Genomic DNA, 11,506 nt, shown 5'->3' with positions numbered 1-11,506 from the left:
TTGGCTGGAGAAGTGACATTTAGCATTGAGTGAACGTTTGACAAAGATTTGTCTCGATATAAAAATAGTTAAAAACAATCTTTAGTGTTTCCTGTCAGGGTTCACCCATTAAAGAATGGTCTTGTAAAAAACTCATCGAGAGTGTCGGCGCCCAGAGGTGCTACCTTGCCCACAGTTGTGTCATCTGCTGTCACCAGGCGACACGCCCAGCGTTTAGCTGCGCGTCAGATGTGGCCACGGGGCCACAGGACATCCCTGCGGACGGATGTTCTTATGCAGATTAATGAGGATGGAGACCGCTGCAGAACTGTAAGCCCCCCAGGGGCTGACGGAAGCCTGGGAATACCCGAGACACCAGAGTCGCTGCTGCCCTGGGTGGAAGGAAACCTGCCCTGGAAGATGGGAAATGCAATAAGGAGAAAGTACCAAGGTACATGATGCTGTGAAAACGGAGATGTTTTAATTAAATTAACAATTAAAATCATTTTAATTATGTGAATTATTTGAATTCATGTTAGTTCTTTTTAGGAAATTAATACTTAAAGCAAGTTTGTTTTCTGAATTGTTTGATTTAATTGAGTCAGCACAAGAGTTAGCATTGATATCTGACCCTCTTCCAGGGTTGGGGCAGAGGAGATGGGGGCAGAGGAGACAGGCCTCCCACCCGCTTTCCCCTGGAGCTCAGCCAGAATTTCCCATTGAGGAGCCCTCAGCTCCCTGAGAGCCAGGAGCTCTTGCGGAGAAGCCGCTGTCGGCATGCCACCCGCTTTGATGGCCCTGCTCTGCCATCCCTGCGCTCCAAGGGCCGGACCCTGCCGCTGCCTGTGCCAGACGGGTCTCAGGGAGGTGCCAGCCAGGGGTTATGCATGGCGGGGCCTGGGCATCGCTGTCCAGATTCCGTGGCTGCCGGTTTCATTCTCTCGCTGTTTGTCCCCCTAGCAAGACTCATGAGGTTCCTTCAGGACAAGACCCCCTCCTGCCACCTGGTCTGTTTCATGAACGTTCTCTGCACGAGTACAGCCCCGGGATGCAGCCCTCGGGAATCAGGGTGTCGGCCATAGTAGGGCGGGTCGCTCTGCTGGGCACCATGATGGATGTTAACCGCTGTGCTTCACTTTGGGGACGTGTTTAAGTACAAAAGTAATTTTAAAATTTCACCATTATTTCAAGACAGCTAAGAGCCTATTAGCACAGAATCCCTTGTCTGAATGAAATCAAACGGTTCTTATTAATTATTCATGATGCCACGAATATGTAGCCTTATTTTTTATAATTGCCAGTCTGTATAATTAACCTTTCATTTGGTTAAAGTACTTAACACTAAGTAGAGCTGTAATTTCAACTGTTTATAAAGCATATGGAAGAATGTTTAAATGTTTAATTAGAACCACTTTTTTTAGTTTCATAGAGAATTTTTTTTCTTGTCAACGAGGGTCTTTAATTATTTAAACCAAAAGAGAAAAACAGACCAGAAAAGAAAAACAACTAGTAAAGCTCGGAACTGCGAAGGTGGCATCATTCCGTTAGTCTCGGATTTTGCTTCCTGGGTTTGTGACGTGGTCAGAGTCCTTGTCTTTGATTTCCTAACAAAAGTTGTTAAAGTTGGAAGTGAGTGTGAAATTGAGTTAGTCTAGCTTTATTCTTTCACGGATGAGAAGTGAATTATCTTCAGCAAGGTGGGTGCAGGCGTGGTCCCCGGGGGTCACTGTGGTGAACAGGCCGCCCTTGTGGGGAGCCAAGTTCGTCATCACTGGGACAGAGCCCAGGACACTTCCCCAGCTGGCCAGCCTCTTCCTAGAACCTCACACATTGCAAAGGATGGAGTCCAGATCTATACCGTGAAGAAACGAGGGTGGTTACAGAAAGCACCACGATCTCAGCTGAGTGGCTCTGAGCACCCCAACGTTGGGGCACCTCAGCATCCTGTGTGGCTCAGGCTGTGCCCAGCAGGGAGGCCGGCCCGATCGAGCTGCGGTCTCCACCCTGAGAGTGAGGGCTCCTTCCCCCAGCGCGAGTTAAAACATCATGTGTCCACCTGTGCAGTGGCTGGTCCCAGTGGCCCTGGAGGGCTGAAACCCTGGGTCCCGCCACTGGTCCGGGGCATCCGTTTCCCCTTCCTGCAGTTCCTGTGTCTGTGTGTCCAGGGGGCTCCGATCCCTGTCTTAGGACCATGGCTGAGGGGTCAAGTTCACCCGCTTTGGAGCTGGCCCGGATCTTGGTTCTGTGGATCCTCGCTGTGTGGCTCTGGAGCAGTTCTGTCCTCAGGAGATGGATCCTCACAGCCGCCTCTTGGGGCCATGAGGAGAATTAATAGGACGACCCCCGGGTAGCTGCTCAAAGCCCTGTGCGGGGCCAGCCCTGTGTCTCCACCAGTTCCTTTGCTCTGTGCTCCCCCACACTGTCACATCGCCAGCCTTTATTTCCTTTTCCTTGGACCCAGACAGCGAATGCTCCGCTGGTCTTGGCAGCCCCTTCTCTAGTCTATCCTCAAATCACTTCCTGACGGACAGCCATGACTAGCCATCGGCGTGACCAAAACCCCACAAAATAGAACCCAACTTTCCTATTAAGCTGTACAGAGCTGTCCCAGCCCCACTTCCCACAGGCTGGCCTCATTCACCATGGGATCCGTGGTTCTCACCTGGGGCTGGGGGTGCCCCTGGCATCTGGTGGGGAGTGTCAGGGATGTCCCTCCAGGCCCAGTACAGTCCCCCAGCCGGTGGCCGGCAGACAGCAGCACCCAACCTGATGTCCCTGTGGCTTCTGGTTCCCCGAGGCTGGCTGTGCTTTGCTGCCTCTACATGTTCTCAGACGTGTGCCCTCTCTCCACCTTCACTGGTTAGCAGTGTTCCATCCATTAGAGCTCAAAGCACTGCCTCCCGGCAATGCAGCCCCTTCTCCTGGCCTGCCGTCTGCCTGTGCCCCACGGTCTGTACCGTGTCCTCACGGACCGATCAGAGCGAGGCTCCCAGGGATGGAAAGGTTCCTGCTTGTGTCTGCTTGTGTCTCTGTCCCGCCTTCTCTGGACCCGGCACCGTGGCCTTTGCCGACAGAGGTCTTGGGTTGATTGTCAGCGAAGCAGACAATCTATATGGCTCTAAATGGCTGTGAACATGCTTGATTGGGTTATTTTAAAAATAGTTGTATATGTAAACATTTGAGTGTGACACAGGTGGATTTTTGGGCTAATGGTCTTGTTCTTCAGGGAGTAACCACAGGCCCATGCACAAGGACCATTTCCAGCTGATTTATGGAACGCTGTTCTACCTGGTTAATTTTCAACGTTATCTCAGCCTGAGAGGTAGGTCAGCATGTGACGAAGTTCACTGGTTTGAATCCTAATCTGCTCCTTAGGAGCTGCACCTTCCATGCCTTCGTTTCTTCCTTGGTTAGGTAGGGAAGGTATGAGCTACCTCAGAGTTGTGAGTGAGGCCTGCATCGAGTGACCGCATTAAAGTGACAAGGACTGCACCCGGAGTGTTGATATTTAAAGACCTTTAAACATCGCGATGCTGCATTTTCGTACCCAGGTAAAACAGCAAAGTTCTTTCAGATGCAGACACAGACCCTCGGTGAGGTGGGGGGCTGATGGCAGGAGGTGGACCACCGACCCTGTAACGAGGGCGTGGTCTGCTCGAGGCTGAACGAAGTGCACATCATTGCATGTACCACGGAGGTCCCTCTCGTGAAGTCCTGGAAGGGTCCATGTGGCTAAGCCATGTGGTCTGTCCATGACGTCTGGCAGGAGCAGAGCTTTCGGGTGCAGCCTTGCTCTTGTGCGCACAGCCCTCAACGGTCTCAAAAGTCTGAGGCTTAAAGCAGGCTTGGGGTTTCCTTACACCTCCTGGACATCTAGTTTGCCTGGCAAACATGTTTTTCTTGGGTGTAAAGGTGAAGGAGTGGGTGATTCTGGTGAAAGTGTACTAATTACTGCACTTCTGGGTCAGTGGCGCTTGGTTGAAGACACTATCTGCCCTGGATGGACATCTCTGGGATGGTGAGAACCGGTGGCTGGATGTCGCGGGGTTGCCAAGAAGATGCCAATTTTTTCCTTTTTCCTGAGTAACAACACCCTACTTTGTTTAGGGAAGCAGCACACCCAGCTGAAAATCCAATTCTCTTGTACGGCGGAGCAGCTGGTGACACAGGTCCAGATGCTGGGATGCTGATGGGGGGTCCTGGAGTGGGAGGTGTCAGGAGGCTTTCCTGACCCACAGCAGCCCTGGGCCCTTGTCCGGCCTTCTTGCCCGGGGCATGACACCTGGAGGGAAAGCAGCTTCGGGGGCCCGAGGGCCAGAAGGCAGAGTCCTGGCGTGTGAGGCAGGCCTGGGCCAGGCTCCTCGGAGGATGTCACAGACCTGCTGCCCATGCAGGGACCACCCACCTCTGAGCCCCACGCAGATTTTCCTCCATAGCCGAGTGAAATCCTGGTACAGCGAGTGAGGCAGTCAGAGGCACCTTTTGTGGAAGGAGGACAAAGCTGGAGAGAAAGAGGTTTTCCTAAAGGCACAAGGCGCTGATTCTGCGTTAGGGATAATTCCTAGGAGTGTGGTTGCTGGTGGGTGGAAAACTGTAGCCAGAGAATAAGTGGGAGTGGCACTTGCTGGTATTTAACTGATTCGTTCATGAATGGTCCGAACAGTTCCAGTGAAAAGAACATTTCGGACACAGAAGTTTTCATCCTGCCTGACAATGAGCATGACCGTGGGCTGTTCCATCCTTCCTGGGCGACAGTGAGAGTGTCTCAGGCCCTTCCGGCCCTGTGCTGGCATTTCCCCAGGGTGTGTGCCCCATCCTGAATAGGCTGGAATGCCTCTGGGTGCAGCTGAGTCTCTTGAAAAGGGAAGAGACATGTGATGTGCTCTGGCTGAACAGGAAAACGAGGGAGGACAGGGAGAGGGGCCTGGAGGTGAGGAGGATGGTGAGCAACACTGGGGACAGAGGAAGTAGGGTAACACCAGGGACAGGGGGACGGAGGGTAACGCCGGGGACAGGGGATGGAGGGTAACACCACTTCTCCAGGTGCCTTTGGGGGATGCTGCCGCCTCTCGCACCCCAGAGTGAAGTCAACAGGATTCTGTCCCGAGGAGCCCCAGAGCCTGGCAGCTGGGATTGTCGCAGTATGAACCACTGTTCACTAGCTCTGCACCCTGGGACAGGCTCCCTGGTGTTTCCACCCTGGTTTCCCATCTGGACAGTGGGACCCTGAGTGTCCCCGTCCCAGCTGCGCCCAGAGCCCTGGACTCCAGCGTGTCGTCGGCACTCATTAGCGTTTCTTTTGTTGTGGTCCGTGGACGAAGTGGCTCTCTCTTTGTGTGTTCACAGCCCTCCTGCTCACTTTACCTTCTGGGAACACTTTTTACATAGCTTCGTATGTGGGGAGGACTCGAGTGATTAATGGAATGTTTCATCAGGTGCAGTTCTTCTGTTTCCCAGTTTTGACACAACATTTGGTGAAATTTCCAGGGACTCCTGTGGTCAGCCTCACGGTTTCACTCTGTCGCTTTCTAATGCAGTATTCTTTGGGAGTCTTTTCAATTAAGCGCCATCATTTAAAAATAAGTTTTATAATATGCAGTTTCAGGTTAATTCTTTACCTTTGTGTCTCAGGCAGTAGCTACCTACCTGTGAGTAGTCACAAAGGTTCACGCAGTTTTCTCTAGCTGTCCCTAGCTCGTAGCTCAGCAGGTCCCTTCAGATGAGTCAGCCAGCTGTGTACCTGCATGTTCAGGATACTTGTCAGGGGCCTTCCTCAGAGCAAGACCGACGCTCACCTCATCCTTGGGACTTTGGAGCCCGCCCTGGAGAGACTCCAGCCACGTCCAAAGGGGCCGTCCGGGTCCCACAGGCTGGTGGGACTGACTTCTGAGCCACTCCAGACCACACTTTGTGTTCCTACACCCCACAAAGCCACTTAAAGTGCCATGTTCTGGTGCTGTGTGCCTCACCAGTGTGCCACACAAGCCTGCACGGGGATCTGAGCGGGCGCTGCCTTCCTCAGGCTATGCTGGAGTTTTGGGGCAACTGGAGCACTCGTGGCTGTCATTCTCGCCACTGTCTGGGCTTCCCTAGAGGGTCTCACCTGCAGCGTGAGGACCACATCGGCAGCCACTGAGGAGCCGCCAGGTGCAGCGTTGGTCCCACTCAGTCCTTCTCGACTTTGGTGAGAGAGTAGACAGCAAAACTTCAGCTGGGAGCCCCAGGCCTTCTCTGCTTGGGGCCCTGGGACTGACATAGCACAGATCCTGCCATCCACGTGCTGGGGGCCCCGCCGTGCGGCTCCCTCCTCTGGTCAGGGGCTGCACCCTTGGGCTGTGCAGCTCCTGGTTCTCACACTCAGGGGCCCAGGGAGGGTGGTGGATGAAGAGAGAAGGAGAAAGGTGGCAGTTTGAGCCCAATTGTGTTGGCTTCATCTTCCGCCTCTTGTCCCTAAGTACATTGGCAAAGTTTTCCAGGTGAAAACTCAGAGGGGATTTTTAATGACTGGAATCTGTGAATTCCATGGAAGCCAAGTCTGTTCACCTTTCACCCACCTCATTTCTCCCCATTGGGGCTGATTTTGGCAGCGTTCATAGGGGCAGGGACGGAAGGGGTGGGGGCCAGCCGTCGGCCCTGTGTCCCTCCCTTCCTCCCCTCAGCGCCACAGCATTTCGGTGTCATCCCCTTCCGTGCACGCGTCCTCATGAAAACCAAGTGCGGCTGGAGGGAGATGCCTGCGCCCACTCCCGTGACCTTCCCGGCCGGCCTGGCTGCAGCGGCCCCTCGGCAGGCATCTTTCTGGTGCTGCCTCCGTGCCCCTCCCATCACCTGATGCTCGTGTTCCTGAATCTTCACGCCTGTGCTCTGTGCAGCCACCTCACGGGCTCCCTGGGAAGGAAGACAGTGTCTCACGCCGGTCAGAATGCTCTTCTCTGTCCACTGAATAGTCCAACACAGAATCATTCCTCTGTGATTATTTGTGCTTTGTTATGTAGAACTGGAATAAAGAAAAAGTGAATTTAGACATTACAGCCATCAGGTTGAAGCTTAGTAATTGCATTAGGGAATTAAATGGAAACATTTGAGCTTCTCGAGTTCTAATTCCACATCTTCGTATCCCCATCACCCCATACCCAGTGTCTAACACAGCTCTTGGTCTAGGAGTTTCTTGATAAATGCTTACTGAATTGAACTGGACTGAGCTTAACATTCCCACCCAGAGTTAGAAGCCAGTCCCTGAATAAATTGCATTTAGAATATGAGTTTGATGTTACTGTGGTAAGGGGTATCCTACACGTCATAATTCCTAGTCAATATCGGGTATTTAGTCAAATAGACTCAAGTATAGAGAAGCATAGGCCCATCTGGCAAAAGGGCAAGGCACGCTGCTTTAGGTCCAGGTCCCCAATATCAACTATGAAAATAAAACGTCAACTCCAATGACAGCCCTGTCCTCAGCTGGTCACTGTTTATGCTAACAATTATAAACAGCTTGAACTTGCTGTCCTGAGAGGCAACACACCCTCCATTCTCTCTGCAGTGTAGCTGCCTTGGTGGATGGAACATGCCCCTCCTCCCTCCCTCTCCCTATCCCTCCCTCCCCCCTCCTCTCTCCCTCCTTCTCCCCTCCTCTCTCCCTCCTTCCCCTCTCCTTCTTCCTATCTTCTCTCACCTTTCTCCCCCCACCTTCTCTCCTGGACAAGGGGCAGAAGAAAGGAGACCTCCGGAATCTTCTGCTTCATCCAAGCAGCTTGGGGGCAGCATCAACAGCTGCAATTTGGCTGCCCCAGCAGGTGCCTCAGGGCAGCCTTTCTAATGGGAATCCTGGAATCATGTCTTTCCTTAATGTGTCCTAAAGGCTGGAGGACATGAAGTGAAACAATGCTCCATGCTCAGTCCTGTGATTTTGTGTAATTATTGGACTTACTTTGAAATTAAACTAAATGATACCCAAGGTAGAGCATGATAAAAAAGAAAAAACAGGCTATGGTGTTTGAAAAACAAACAAAACCGTTTGGTTTGTTGGTTTGTTCTTAGACCTTCACAGGCTCCTAGGTCACACGTTTCAGTTTCTTAGCAAGTGGCATTCTCTGCAGAAGCTGTGTCAGTCTCTGTTTGATGATGTCAGCCACAGCAGAAAGAAGCACTCCGTAGGCCCCGTGCTTAGCACCTTGGCGTGAGCTCCTGCCATCTTCTGTTCATGCTCATCACAGCTCTGTGCAGTGGGCATCCTCCTGATCCCTGTGGGAGGATGGAGGATGGAGGCGGAAGGGTGAGTGATGGCAGGATCACATGAGGGGTCTCTCCCGAGGTAGGGAGGGGAACTGGCCCAGGACCTTAGTGCCCATCGCATCCTTCTTCCTCCTCCTCTGCCTCTCTGTGACTGTTTGACTCAGGCTGCAGGGACAGACATGAGTATGTGCAGAGCCTGTGTGCACCCCTGAGAATGTGTGCTCATATTGGCAGGGAGGGATGTGAGTGTGTACAGAGCGTGTGTGCACACCTTGGCGGTGTATGCCGGCGTTGGCAGGGACAGATGTGAGCGCGTATGGAATGTGTGTGCACACCTTGGGGATGTGTGCTGGCATTGGCAGGGACAGATGTGTACAGAGCGTGTGTGCACACCTCGGGGTGTATGCTGTCGTTGGCATGGACAGACGTGAGCCTGTACAGAGCGTGTGTGCACACCTGGGGGTGTGTGCTGGTGTTGATAGGGACAGATGTGTACAGAGCGTGTGTGCACACCTGGGGGTGTGTGCTTATGATGTTTTGTAACCGGCAAATACGTGGCCTGTTGCATCGGGCGGCCCTGCGCCCATGCTGAGCCCGTCAGTGGCCCTCGGGTTGGGGTCTCCATCTGCCCAGACAGCACTCGAGTGGCTTGAGGTTTCAGATTCTTCCTCTACGGATACTTGGGCTTCCTCAGGACCAAACATCAGAACCAGCCAACTGCAAACTACAAGAACGTTCAAATGCATCTTCAGTAGGAAAAACAAAAGCAATTGGAAAAATTTTCCAACGTGACCCCGTGGTTAAGCCGTTAGATACTCCAGCCAACAGATTGAGTCACTTTAAAATTCACACCAATTAAAATGGTTGTGAGAGTTGCAGAGCTTTACCGCTAAACCTTGAAATAATTGAAGCATTCTGCTCCACTTGCTTACAAACTAGAGTTGGGGATACCTTTCAGTCCAAAGTAGCAACCTTCTAAATCCAGCTTAGATGCGAGGCTCCCACTGACACAGGAAGAGACAGTGGCCCTTGATTATTCTCCTGTGTTCAGATACTGTGTCATTTCTTTTTTTCTTTCTTTTTTTTTTTTTTTTTTTTGTATCCTGATCATCACTTCTGCTTTTCCAATTCAAACTAAAGGGAGTTTAGTTCTGTTTTGGAGAAGCTGTGGTTAGTAGTTTCTTTTCATGGTTTGCTTAATCTCTTAAGTCTGGTGCTTACATTACCCAAATAGACTTTTCTTTAGTACGACAGTGCCATAACCCAGGGCTTCTCCCTCCATATCTGCTCCCCAGGAGGCTCCCTAGGAATGGGCGCTGGAGATCCAGCCCCCCTCCATGTGCCATTTTCTTTGAGTCCAATGTAGCTTTGGCTCAGAGAAGAAAAGAGGCCTCCGGGTTAGGTGCCTCTGACTGCTTGCTTGTGAAATGTTTAATGATAAGGCGACTTCCAAACTAATTTACACATTGATAGTTGTAGCTTGAAGTATCACCGCAGTCAGAAGAACAAGAAACACTCCCATAAAGTAGATAAGCAGAAAAAAGCCATAGAAGTTTAATAAAGCGCAAATAAAATGGTGTTGTAAGAATGTACAGTGGGAAATGCTCTCAGTCCAGCCAGATCCAGCTGTGGCGTCAGTCCAGCTGTGGTGTCCTCCTGTAAAAACATTCAGCCACATGTGGCCCTGATCGCAATCACTACTCTGAATTGTGATCCAGAATGTTCTTGGGGGCCGATGCTGGGACTGTTCCAGCAGTTCCATCTGATTGGGCGTCACGGTGGTGATGTGCTTAGCGCGGCCAGCTGGGCTGAGTGGTGGCCACCCGTGCACTCGCCACGTGCAGCCGTTATTCTGGTGATGGGGTTGCATGCGCCACGGCTTGTCCACCTGGGCTATTAAAGTACTGGGAACCCAACCGCGGGCGGTGCCTCCCGATATGGGAGCTGTCTTTTTTATCCAGGGCCCTCTGGCGCTGCAGAACCCTGCTGCCAGTCTGAGCTCACAAGGAGGTACCGGAGGGCTCTGCTGGGGCATGGAGGTCCCTGAGCAGGTGGTCACTTATTGCTTGTGGAGTGGTCCATGGCCTGTGAGTTTATTCTCGTGGTTTGTGTGGGCGAGGTTAAGCAGTTCACAGCTGGGCACTTACCCCTTACACAGGTGACACTAGTTAAAGTGGAATCTATATTAGCTCACACGGGAGTGTGTGAGGAGCTGGGAGGGTGGGGAGGCTTGGCCTTAGCACTAGATTCCCGGGCTCCTGACGTTTCTGCGTCTTCCAGTTGAGGGGCCGTCAGAGCCGCTGTGGGTCCTGAAGACAGTGGGTGCCATATGGACCAGGGGATGCAGAAGCCTCTAGAGGCTGCGGGAGGCAAGGAGACGGTGGCTTCCCCAGAGCCAGCCCTGCCGCCACTTCGACGTTAGATGGTGGGACCTGTTTTGGACTCCAGCTTCCAGAAATGTGAGAAAATAAGTCAGAGTTTAGGGCGCTAAATTTGGGGTGATTTAGTGGAGAAATAGAAAACTAGCCCACAAATGTGCACGCATTGAAATGTGCTCTGTCCAGGTGTTCACAGTGGTGTGAGGGAGATGGCATCAGGGTTCTGGGAACTGTGCAGTTTTACTGAAGGAAGGGGGCTCGCCACGCCTTTCCTCATATAACTGAAGGTATGTATGCCTGCCACACTGCCCAGGAGACAGGGACTAGAATTCTGACTTTATTTCTTATGGGAACCAAGCCACAGTCAGAACACGGTGAGGGCCGAGACGAGCTTCCTACAGCCTGAACTGGGAAGAGGAATCGCAAGTAGTTTCTGTTTTTCTACACAGACCTGTCCTTTTCAGGTTTTGTTAAGTTTTGGAAAAAGGGAGAAGCCAGGCACACCTCGGCGAGGGACAGTGTTTCTGGAGGTGGTGCGGCTTCAGCCTGAACGTGGCCGTGTGGTTGGGAGGCTCAGAAACTGCCCTCCAAGGGCACTCATCTATTCCTTATTGCAGTAATACCTCGTTTACAGAAATCCACAGAAATTACAGTGCGGGAGGCTTCTGGTCTGGATGGGTTTGTGTGGACCGAGGTCACGGGGTGTTGTCCCAAGTGCTAATCCTGATCTGGCAGAGGCTCTGTTCCCAAATAATTATTCTACAGTTTCAGAGCCTATATCTGAGTGATAGTCTTTTAACTTTGTTGCATAAAAGGAAACAAAGTATGTCTTGAGGGTCTAAAAATCCATGTGGTAATCATGGCTGTAAACTCATACCTGGGGCTTTGGGATGGAGTGAAAACCACCGTCACCTGGC

At 51.9% G+C, this 11,506-nt stretch overlaps 1 protein-coding gene across 14 annotated transcripts in view; it reads left to right on the top strand.

The window, feature by feature from the left end:
• Positions 1 to 10,463: 10,463 nt before the first annotated feature.
• The window catches only part of LOC139361625 (disco-interacting protein 2 homolog C-like), a 177,077-nt gene continuing 176,034 nt past the window's right edge, over positions 10,464 to 11,506 (top strand). For 3 of the 14 annotated variants that reach the window (XR_011619205.1, XR_011619204.1, XM_071090264.1), the window contains exon 1: positions 10,469 to 10,876. The gene's annotated coding sequence lies outside the window, so the exon portion shown is untranslated. Of the gene's footprint in view, positions 10,877 to 11,506 lie in introns of all 14 variants that reach the window. The other 11 variants (XM_071090261.1, XM_071090260.1, XM_071090265.1 and 8 more) reach the window with 7 other exon arrangements.

This window comes from Macaca nemestrina, unplaced genomic scaffold, assembly GCF_043159975.1.
Source record: "Macaca nemestrina isolate mMacNem1 unplaced genomic scaffold, mMacNem.hap1 Scaffold_75, whole genome shotgun sequence".
Classification (NCBI taxonomy): domain Eukaryota; kingdom Metazoa; phylum Chordata; class Mammalia; order Primates; family Cercopithecidae; genus Macaca; species Macaca nemestrina.
This window is presented reverse-complemented; position numbering and strand designations above follow the sequence as displayed.